Here is an 11721-nt window from a genome sequence, read left to right as displayed (position 1 = left end):
GGTATTAAACATCCAATAGGCAAAAAATCCTAAGGCTTAAAGAAGGAAAATAACCAGTTTTAAAGGGAACATTGCAGGTAACCAACTCTGCTCATATACTTTCTGCACCACAATCACAGTAAGCTGGAAACTTCTCCAAAAAAGCATAAATATTCCATTCTGTAATATATAACCTTCTGTGAGACATGGTAATTTAGCTCTGCCACCATGTGTGCATGTACCACTGAGTAGTCATAGGCAGGGGTACTGCCTATGTGAGTTGTTCAGTCTCTCTGAAAAACAATGAATGTCTCCAGCGTGTTTGTTCTTCAAGATGTAAGGTTGCTCTGAAAGTAACACCTCCTATTTATTTCCATGGAATCTACAACTGATAGAATAACGCTATTTGATAGAGCAGATTTTCAGCTGTTGGAACTGTTTTCCAACGTAGTCACCAACATTACTTAAGCATTTTCACCAGCAATGACCAAGGGTCTGCATGCCATGCTCATAAAAATCTGTACCCAGTGGAGGTGACTCATTGTGCCGCTTGCTCCCTTGTGCCTTGCAGCAATCAGGAAAGCTGGGATTCAGCCACCTTCCTGCCCTAGCACCTGTGCAGAATGCCTTATTGTCCAATGCATGTGCTTTTCTAAGCAGTGTGTGATTTCTTTCTGCTAGCTATCAAGAGTGTCCCATTAGATGTTTGTAATGCAGTACTTTGCTAAATAGCGTGATTTGGTCATCCTCCTACTCCTTGCCTGGAAACTTCTCAAATTCTTTTAACATCCATTAGTTTTGTAATTATTCAAATTAATTAGGTCATTATCAGCGGAGAAATAAATTTCTCTTTTCCCTACATGCAAAATAATTGTTCTGATACAGTATTTCTGCCACAAAAACTCTGAGATTGACAGGCTGGGATGGTGACCGTGGCAGAAGACCTTGCAGACGCAGCTCTCTCATCTGAACATCCTTTTTACTCTACAGTAGAAACAATGAGGAGAATAATTTACTTTCATGAAAATCCTACTGAGCGTGAATGAGCAAAACAGAGAGAACTCTCCTTAGCTGGGATCTTCGTGGTGTGCTGTGCCTCACTTCAGATTGCCACACTGACCTCGATGTTTAGGAAGGATACCATTATTTAAAAATAATTCCAGTATGCCATGGATGGCATTTGCTATCAGCAGGGTGCTCAGAGATCCTACACTTTGAAGGTAAATACTACAGTTTAATCTGTTGGGTTTTGTGGTGGTGGTTTTGTTTTTTTTAATTATTTTTTTAAATTATTTTTTAATGAGAGAAAGAGAGGTGCAAATTGAAAAGAAATCAGTTTTTTTTTTGTTTAAATGCACGTGGAGAAAAAAAAAAAGAAAATGTCTTAGATCACTTTATGTGGTTTCTTTCTTTCTTATAAAAAAGTGAACAGTAACTCCTGATGATACTCATATCCATAGATACGAGTTCTACTCAGTGCATTTCCAAGTGCACTATTGACCAATTGTGTTTTTTACCAAGCTCATTATGAATCACACTCACCTGTTGGCATTTCACATGCCAAAGTCATGTCAAATTGCAAACTGCCGGGTGTCTGCTCTGTATGGAGCCAACCCACAAATAAAGCTTGAAATTTCAAATGCCAGCCCTCACAATGGCATGCAATTCTCTTCATTGGTTGCATCTTTTTATAGCCCTCTTAAATTTGTAGTGCTCCATCCAGAGAAGATACCAGCCGTCTTACAGTATTAAGCCATTTCCAAGGGAGAAACAAAAAGTTGGTCATAAATGATAGAGTGTCAGAAGGTGAGAACAGATATAGAAGTGAAGTTCCAAAGAAGGGTGGATTAGAAGAGTGGTTTTGGAACTATATTGGGTCTGACTGTTTCCGTCAGACTTCTGTTTTTAAGCTGTTGTCTGGACACCGAACTTTCAACTGCCTAATTCTAACTGAATCATAAATCCTCGAGACCTTACTACCGTATCCTTTAAAGAGACGTGGCTTACCATGCCACATTACTCCTCATTTAAATTTAAATTATATTTTGCAGGAAGACACAGTCATTGAATTGCCATGATGTACATACTCCTTACTGTTTTTGGACACTTGGCAATCTGATACGATTTATCTGTGCAGAAAACTTCCTGGATTGGAACAGCATCACTGTAAGGTGTTCCCCAAAAGAGAGTTCAAAGCTGATTGATTGACATACAAAGAAAACTGCTGTAATAGACAACAAAACAGATGTAAAAACTCTAGGCCAGCATCTTGCTCTCAGGAAAAAGTTACAGTAGCTGTTCTAGCAAAGCTTTAGTTTCATTAGAATGCTAGATTGGCAGCTCAGATGTATGTAAATTGTACTTTTCAAAGCAGGTGTTAATGTAGCTCCATTACTACAGCCTCCTGGAAATTATTTACAGACAATCTTATGTTCTCATGTTTCCCATGCAGAAAAACTGCATGCACTGTCTGCCTAGCAATCAGTGTTTCCTGCTGTCAAACCTCAACATCCTTTTCTATACCATGTTGCTGATGCTCTTCACCAAGCATCAGCTCGATTGGAAGTAAAAGGAAAAAAGCTGGGGAGGAAGTATTCTTAGGGCAGGGTTAAAGTTGTGTTACTGTTCTCAGGAGGGAATGAAAATACAATGGACTCAATCCAGACTTGTATGCATAGGCTACTGATAACACAACCAGTGAGAGCAAAATTAATTTTCTCCATCTGTCTTACAGTGAAAAATGCTGCGAGTGTCAGAAGAAATATGTACTGCATGGTACTAATGTGTAAAGTTATATAAACAGCAAACAAACAACAGCAAGAATTGAAGTTGAATCAGTTCACCGGGTACAGGGTAAAATCCATAAGCTCTCATTCTAAAAGTCCATTGATTTATTCAGAAATATGTATTACTGACTGAAGGAATGAGCGCTATAGGATTGCCCCTCACCCTCCACCCATAGTCCAAATCAAGTGAAAAATAGGTGAAGGGAGTGAAGCATTCATGAGAAGCGGTTCTTGAGATGGTGCACAGCACATTTAGCATTTGGGATTTATGACTTAATGTGGCAGCGGTACCACATAATGCATATGTAGTTGAATATATGCTCAAGTTCACTGCTTCTCTGATGGAAATAAAAGTTCTTCAACTGAGCCCCAGCTCATGAACTGCATTACAATACGACTTATACAGAGAAGAGGTCACAGCCTTCTCTTGAAGCTACCTGAATACTGAACAGGAATGAGGAAGTATTTATCTGCTTATGAAGTGTCCTGGGTACGTGCGCTACATCCAGTCTAGAGCATGTATAAGCCATTTGTTTGAGGCAGTGAACAGCATCCCCAAGTGCCACACGATGGCAGCCTCTCAGAGGACTGAAAGCTTAAAAGGCCATTCCTGGTGGTGCAGCCTAAATTTTAAGCCTGAAGATAGAATTTACAAAATGAGGGTAATGAAATGTGGCTGTGGATTTCTGCTTTCCGTCACATCACACGTAGAAGAGGCTGCAGGGTGACCCTTTTTTTCCTCGTGCACATTTGGGGTTGGTTTTTTTTGCTCGCTTTACTTAGCATACTTGCAATGAAACTTCTAAGTAAAAATAGAAACTTTAAAAAAAAAAACATTGAAAAGCAGTAATTACTGCTGGTTGTTGAAAACGGTGTCCATGTGTGTACCGTCGGTCACTGGGAAAGCTTCTGTGTGAAGAAGTTTTGTTTGGGTGGAGTTGACTACCTGTGTAGTACATGCAGAAGGAGCGTGTGACCTCAGATTTAATATAAAAGAATAATAAAACATATTTTTCTGCTGTAGTGCTTGAAGGTGTGTGACAGAGCCTGACAAAGTGAGCTTGGTTCTGCACAAGCACACAGCAGATCTGCATGCTAAGCCCAGGCAGTGGAGCCATTGAGGCCAATTGATTTGCAGATTTCTCTGCAGTTATGTATCAGCACTGGAACTGTCTTAAATGAAGGCAAACTTGAAAAAATTGGCAATGTATTATTAGTCCATGACAGGTGTAGAATGTCACCATTCTCCATGGTGAACTGAAGTATTGATTTTTCTTTTTCTTTTCCCTTGGCAATAAGTCTGCAGGAAAAAAAAATACAATCTTTGCTGGGCTTGTTATCTGAAATCAAGTAATGCACCACGTGCCTGACAGCCCAATAAAACCCAAGTATGAATGTCCGTACAGCTTCAACTGTATCATTTCCACTCCTATATGTAAGTCAGTGACTTGGCTGAAATGGGAGCAGAAGGGGAGCAGGAGTCCAGAATGTTATTAGAATAATAGAAAGTAGGCTTTTGTGTTTGTGGGTTTTTCTGTGTAAGCCAAGGACAGAATTAGTCCTTCATGAACTGTTTAAACTGCTTGGAAGAAGCCAGTTCAGTAGTGTTAAGAATGATGCTATTTCTGTCATGCAATCAGTGCTTGAAGGGAGTGCAATATCTGGGTTTTTGGGGCAGTCCTTGGGGGACATGTAGGTGTGGAGGCCAGAAACACTTGTCTTGAAAAGGGGGAAGTGTTCCTCATCCAAGAGACCCAGAACTCCCTTTCCTGAGGAAGTCAGGAAGACTTTCTGGGAAATCCTGTCCCTACATCTACCACATGGGCATGCTCAGAAGAGAGGCAGTGCACATTTGGCACTTGTCCCAGCACGTGCAGAAACCAGGGCACGTAGGAGAGATGGGCACAGACATGCACTTAGTTGTGACCAGAGCTGTGCTGAATGATTGACTTTATTCTATTCTGGTTTAGTGCTAAGAGTTCTCGGTAGATGGGGAGGTGTTATAGATGGAGGACCTTCTACCCAGCTGTGGGGATGCTAATCCCCAAGTTAACAAGTGCTGGCATGAAACATCACTGAATGCCACCCCACCTCACATACTGCCTATAAACGTTTCACTGCATTCTTGTTCTGAATTGCACATCTCTTGAAAAGCAGTACAATGTAATTAATGCAAATAGCAGTCATAACAATCAGGAATTACTTCCAAAATTAGCATAACCGAGTTGGCAGAGAATAAAAGCAGTTATCTCACTTGGAAAAAATTTCTTCACCCCAAATGTTAATCATGGGAGAAATTCTAAGATTATTTAATCTTTTATGTCCTTATTATAATAAAACTGCTGCGAACCTAGAAATTTATTTTAGGGCTGTAAGTCTACACTTACAGAGCATGCTTGTTGTAAGCATAATTTGCACACTTCAGTTCATGGAAACAAACAGAAATTTCAGCTCATATATTGTCAGTGCTTAGAATAACTCCATCAAAGTTCTCATAGGTCTGAGGCCCATGAGTACTTTCTGTACTATAGTGGTGCATTTGGCAACATTTATCCTTTGATCATCATTAACATAATCAATAGCTTTCTTGGCTGTAGATGGAAAAGCACCATGGGAGCTGGCTGTGGGCAACAAGTTCCTTCTGACCATACAGATAATAATTAGATTATTTTGCATGCTGTAGCAATTGGACTGATCATTACAATGGGAAAAGGTGTTTCACCAGAGGTGTAACAACAGAAGGATCAGCATGATAGAGAAGTGCCATAAGGAAAGAAGATTGCTTATCTGTATCAGAAGATTCCAGGCTCACATGGGAAAGCTCCACCAAGGAGGGATCTCCAGAAAGAGATCCTTCCCCTCAATTGCTGTCAGCCCTTCAGTGAGTTCTAAGAGGTACACCCTTCCAGTCACACAGGTGAATGGCCTTCACATGTGCTCCCAGGGCTGAGTCCTTTCCCCAGGTGCTCAATCAGTGGTTCAGGCCATGACTCAACAGTTCCCATACACATGCATACATTGAAGTGCTCAAGCTGTGCTCCTGAGGAAAGCCAGACAAAACAAGGTGATGCCCCTCTGGAATAAATGTGAACAGCCAACAATAGTCTCCATGGGCTGTAATCAGGGAAGAGTATCTGAGTTCATTTCTTAAAACCACCTCCAGTATGTATTAAATAGAACTGTAGAGCCACTAAGATTAGAAAGACCTTTAAGTTCATCTAGTCCAACCTCCAACCCATCCCCACCATGCTCGCTAATCATGTCCCTCAGTGCCACATCTCCATGGTTCTTCAACACCCCTAGGGATGGTGGTGCCACCACCTCCCTGGGCAGTCTGTTCTGATGGCTCACCACTCTTTCTGAGAAGGCCTTTTTTCCTAATATCCAACCTGAATCTCCCCATGCACAACATAAGGTTTCATTTTTTCTTTTTTTTTTTTCTTTCTTCTGCTGCTGCTTTAGTCAAGTTCCTGCAGCTATGCAGTGTTGTACCTATCAAGCATCAGAACAGTCATGATGTTTTGGATTTTTCAGATGGAGGAAATTGTAAAGGAAGAATTAACACTTTGTCATTATTGCTTTTTTAATTAGTCACGCCAGTCAATTTTTGTGGTGTGTGGGTCAAAGCCCCCATGGGTGCTACTTATTTAGTGAACAGACAGCCTGGATTAATGTTGTGAGGGTTTCTGGAAGCATCTGATTGACATTCAGGGATTTAATGCTCAGATTAATCCAGTAATTCTAATTTTATAATACGATGTGTGTCCTTGCATAATTTCCTCTTTGGAAGCAAAGAACAGCATATATCCCTCATGCAATTGCTACAGCTGTAACAACTCCTTCGTATTTTAATGGCACTGAATGTGCTTAGCAGCTGTCTTGTAAAATACACAGGAGGAGTGCTTGAAAACCAGGGATCATAACGTGGCTGGGAACAACCCTGAAAACCTTTATTAACCACTTCTGTAACCAACGTACCCCTTAGGAAAAATGAGATATTTAATGCTTGATACACTATGGCACAGGAAATCCAGTAAGTAGATGGACTTCTGCACCAGAACCCCATAAATATGAGTCTGGCTTTTTAAATGAAGTTGTGTTTGGTGGTTTTGTTTGCTTGTTTTGGTAGATGCGGTGAAACAATTAATTTCAGCAGCACTAATAATCATGCTTTGCTATGCTCACATAATACTGTGAAGCTGACATATTATAGCATTACTGTTAATGTGAGGTGTATTGATTTTAATTCTGTTGCTGTTATCCTTGTATTTTCAGGTTCCTAACCTGCTTAACAGTTTCTCTAGAATGAGTCTGGGAGCCTGGGAGATTTGAAAGAGGGATGCTGTCTCGTAATCTGCCTATTTGTCCTGTTTAGTAGGAATTGAAATGCTTAAGGAGGAAATGTTTAAAACAAAGCACCGCAGATACAGTGTGGTACGTAATGCAGACAGAAATAAGCTATTGATATGGAAAAGCTGTGGGATGAATGGAATAATCTGAGGTCTTATGGCTTCATACTTGGTATAGAAATTTGACCAGGTGTGTATATTCTTTGCCATTTACAAATGGCTTAAGGGACCCTTGGCATAAAGAATTATGCTTTGATACCATGCTTTGTGTATTGAGAGTGTCTCTTCCGTCCCTTGTGGCTGTCATGGTCTCTGTGGTTGTGTTCTGTTGTTACTTTTTGAGGAACGACCAAACAACAAAGATGTGCGAGGGATGTTTTGACTCCTATATCAACAGATACAGAATTAAAAAATCATCCTGCATCTCTGCTGTAAATGCTGCTTTTTGCTGTTGTTTTTTTTTTTTTTTTTTTTTTTTGGATAAGTGGTTCACCTGGTTCACTTCCTTTTTTGCTGTATTAGTAAAAATGTGAATTTTTAGTACCATCTGAGCACTTGCTTGTTTGCAATTACATGGTGTATGGGAACTGTTAAGTCAGGGCCTGAACCAGTGATTGAGCACTTGGTGAAGAGGCAGAGCCAGCCCTGGGAGCACAGGTGGAAGCAATTCACCTGCGTGATTGGAAGTCCCTAACTTCATTTAAGGGCTGGCTGCCACGCCGGTAAGTTCTCTACTTGGAGATTGTTTCCTTGGGAGTGTTTAGTGAGCCCCAATCCTTGGAAAAGGGTAAGCAATTACTTCTTTATTACCAGAATGTGTCCTCTATCTTTCCTAGGTTATCTTAAACTCATTTAAAGCAGTTATATGTACTGTCTCATTTTTCTATATGTAGCATATGTCATGCATTTTTCTTGGGCAAAAATGTTACCTTTGGTGGTATTTATGCATAAATACTTGTCTTAAAATCGTAGAATCCTTAAGATTGGAAAAGTCTACTAAGACCGTCTAGTCTAACTATCAACCCACCATACTATCTCAGTGCCCTATCTAGCTCTACCTGAATCTTTTTATTTTGAGACTGACCTCACCAAAACAGTATGGAAGTGATGTAGAGCTGAGTAGTGACCTTCTGTGTTTTTCTGCTTGGTGCACCATCAAGTAGGTCAGAACTTATAAAGACTGCAGTGTTCTGCAGGTGGTTGGTAGGGCTGAGTGCAGTAACTTCCCTGGCACGTAGGGGTGTTGAGATGGGATGATGGCCCTGTGCCTTCACCTGTTGCAGATTCAGCCATTCATACATAGGTAGCTGTAAAGCCCTTTGGTAAAAGGGTGTTTTAAGCAGAGTTGACAAATGGATGCCTTTTTGGATACGCTTCTACTATTAGCATGTTTGATTAAATAATTAATATTGAACATCAGGAGTAAATAAAGAGAAAGATACCTTTGCTTTTCACCTGTGAAACAATGAATTTTCATTTGAAGTCCTCAGTAGATCTGGTTCTATTGGCTGTACTCCCTGTTCTCTGTGCAAGGCTTTTGCACTCAAAAATGGAAATGGCAACGTGCCATATACCGCATATAAAAATTGCAGTGATATAAAAGCAAGAGAAAAAGTACTTTGCAGTGCTTTCACTTATCATTCAGTGCCAGCTGGCCATGTGGGACTGGAAGGGCTACTGGTTATGTTTTTATATTAATTTCTCTATGTATTTGGTTTTGGTTGCTGAGTAATAAATCCTGGCTCTATCTTCCCTGGCACCTTTTATACCAGGGTTTTGAGCAATTTCAACCTTACTTATGGATGAGAAGGGTTTCAATAAATTAAAACCGTGGGTGTTGTGGTTTTTTTTGACTGTGTTGGTGTACACACAGGTGTTAATGCCAGCAAATGTTGCTTGCAGTCTGTACCTCATTCCACTGATTGTAATCAGAATGAACAGACAGCCTCACTCCATGTAGAAATGCAGACCCCAGCCTCTGAAAATGGTTGTGTTTTTTTTATAGATCATTCTTTAAAACAGATGCCAAGATGCTTTCCTCACATTCACAAACTTTGCATGTGTAATCTTTTTGCCTTAGTTCTTCGTGCTCTTGCAGTTATGGGCTGTTAGAGTAACTGGGATTCTCTTGTGCTAACTTAATAAATATCAGTAAGTGTTGTGTCTTCTGTGGATGCTCAGCTAAAAACCCGATTACTGTTTGGAAGAAGGGCAATTTTTGAACTATCTGCCTTTCCATTTATTTTTTTAACAATCTGTCTTTAACTACTGATTTTTCCTTTTAATGTGTTTTTGTGTAGTTACTGGCTGTCTTTAACTCTCCCATACCCTCCATTTTTTTTGCCTCATTTTTGTAGTCATTGTTTCTCTTGTGTTACTTCTCCTTTCACGAGCTGAAAATACTCTGCCACGTTTCTAAAGATGCAGCGTCAGAGGAGAGCAATTTTATTTTATGAGGCATGGGTTTGCCTAAGAGATGACAAATGGCTGCCTGAGGACTTGGAGCATTGCTACTGAGCTCACTGGAAGGCTTTTATGACTTGCAGTGGGATATAAAGACACGCATGGGCTTCAAGACCTTACATAATAAGTAAATGGGAGCACAGAGCTGGTGACAGCAGCTGTTCACGAAATCCTTCTCTAACTTAGGTGATTTCAGAAGGGCAATGAGGGTTAACGGCAGCAAGAGTTCATGCTTGCGGTCTGTGTAGTTGCCATCAAAAGATAGGCATGTTTGTGGTTTTACTGTACTAATGTAGGTGTCATGCACTGATTGTGTAGGGTTGGCCAACAAGTTCAGAACTGTGGTTTTCCTGAGCTATACGAGGAATGGGATTTTTCTGCCTTTCCAGTATGGAAGAATGTGCTCGTTGGAGGGCAATATGGAGAAAACCATACGTGTAGGGACTGCATGCATCTCATTGGCCATTGTGTATGTGTACAGACAAATGTTGAATAAACCTTTACTGCAAGAGGCCGCTGGGCTGCCAGGCTTTGCACCTGCAGTACACTGTGGCTGTAAACTGGACTACAAATATTTTCTGGCTTTGCTCTGTGCCCCATTTTAGATATTTTTGTCAGCAACCATAAGGTGATGGTGGGCTTCTACCCCAGGGCTGTTATACAGTCACAGCTACTCTGAAATACTTGAGGAAAAATGGGAAGCTGACTCTGTCTTCCTCTCTCTCTGCGACTGAAAGTCAAATTATACAATACTAAGCTTGAAATAGGAAAAAAATGAAATCCAAACAAGAGTGAACCCTATTTTCATTCTGTGTTATGTCGGAATCAGGAAAGCTCTAAAGAAAGTACATAATAAGTTATGTAGAATATGAATTTGGCTTGATAATGACAAGTCAATTCCTTTGTCTTCATCAAAGACGCCAATAATTTGGAACCTGATATTGGAACAGCCATATCTTCAGTCTGTTCCACCTTATTCTTTTGACTTGAGCGGTGCTTTCCAATGTTGAGACTTGAGCAATATGGGGAGAAAGACTTGCTCTTAAAGGCTGGTTAAAATAGATTGTGTAATAAATCACAGAATTATAGGGGTTGCTTCTGTACATTACCTGACTGATAGACTTAGATCTGAAAATAATTTGAATATAGAGAAATAAATTCTAATTGTTTCCTCAGTTCTATGGAAGTTCACCATAAAGGTTATGATATTATTAAATAAAAGTAGATTTTTTTTTACTTGCTCTTCTATTTTTTATAGAAAAGCAGCAGCTTAATCTATAAATATATAGATATGCATGCATATGATAAAATATATACAATGTTTGCTGTATAGATGAGTTCTAGAGAAATAGCATTATTTCTCAGTTTTCTGGGAAAGCATAAATAGATGATTATTTCTTCTGTTTGTTTAGATCTAATTGTCTTTTCACACAGAGACATAGCTGTATTAAGATTCAGTGACTGAACCTGACTGTGCTGTCATACTTCTGTGAAGATGCAAAAATGGACCAGCTCTGACAGACCAGTCCTCTGGTAAGTAAGTATTGGAGGAAAAAGAAAAACAAGTGGGGAAAAAAACAAACAAACAAAACCACCAAGCACTGCTGAATAGAAATAGCATCTCTAGTTGGTGTAGGAAGTAACTTTCTTTTAGGCACTGAGATTTCAGTCTTGCTAGATATTGCACTTCTGGGAACTAGGAAGAGCTGGAGAATTGCACAGGGCTCTTGTTTATGAGAAATCTCTCCAGTCACTGGGTTAACAAGTCTGAAATAGTGCTCGTTTAACTGGTCATGTCAAAGCAGAGCTTTTCTGATGAACTTCTAAAATGCTCTCAAGGAATGCAGATCAGACTGTTAATACTTTAAGCTAAATGCACAAGACTTAAAGGAGATACTACAAGCAGTATTTGTCTTTTGTTGATAGTAAATTAATCGTTGGAGTGAAAGCTTGCTGCTTGTTGTTTGTTGTGCTGTCCAAGGCTCTGACTGATTGGTTTATGTTGGGAAAGTCTTGAGCCATCCTCTTGGTTTCTCTAAGGCAAACTGCTTGAGTACTGCTTACTGTGAGTGGGCTGAAGGAAGAAGTCCTCTGGCAGAGCTGTTCCGTTATTCCCTATTTGCAGTAAACATTGTACTGAAATC

The sequence above is a fragment of the Gallus gallus genome, chromosome 4 (assembly GCF_016699485.2).
Source record: "Gallus gallus isolate bGalGal1 chromosome 4, bGalGal1.mat.broiler.GRCg7b, whole genome shotgun sequence".
In the NCBI taxonomy this organism is placed as follows: domain Eukaryota; kingdom Metazoa; phylum Chordata; class Aves; order Galliformes; family Phasianidae; genus Gallus; species Gallus gallus.
This window is presented reverse-complemented; position numbering follows the sequence as displayed.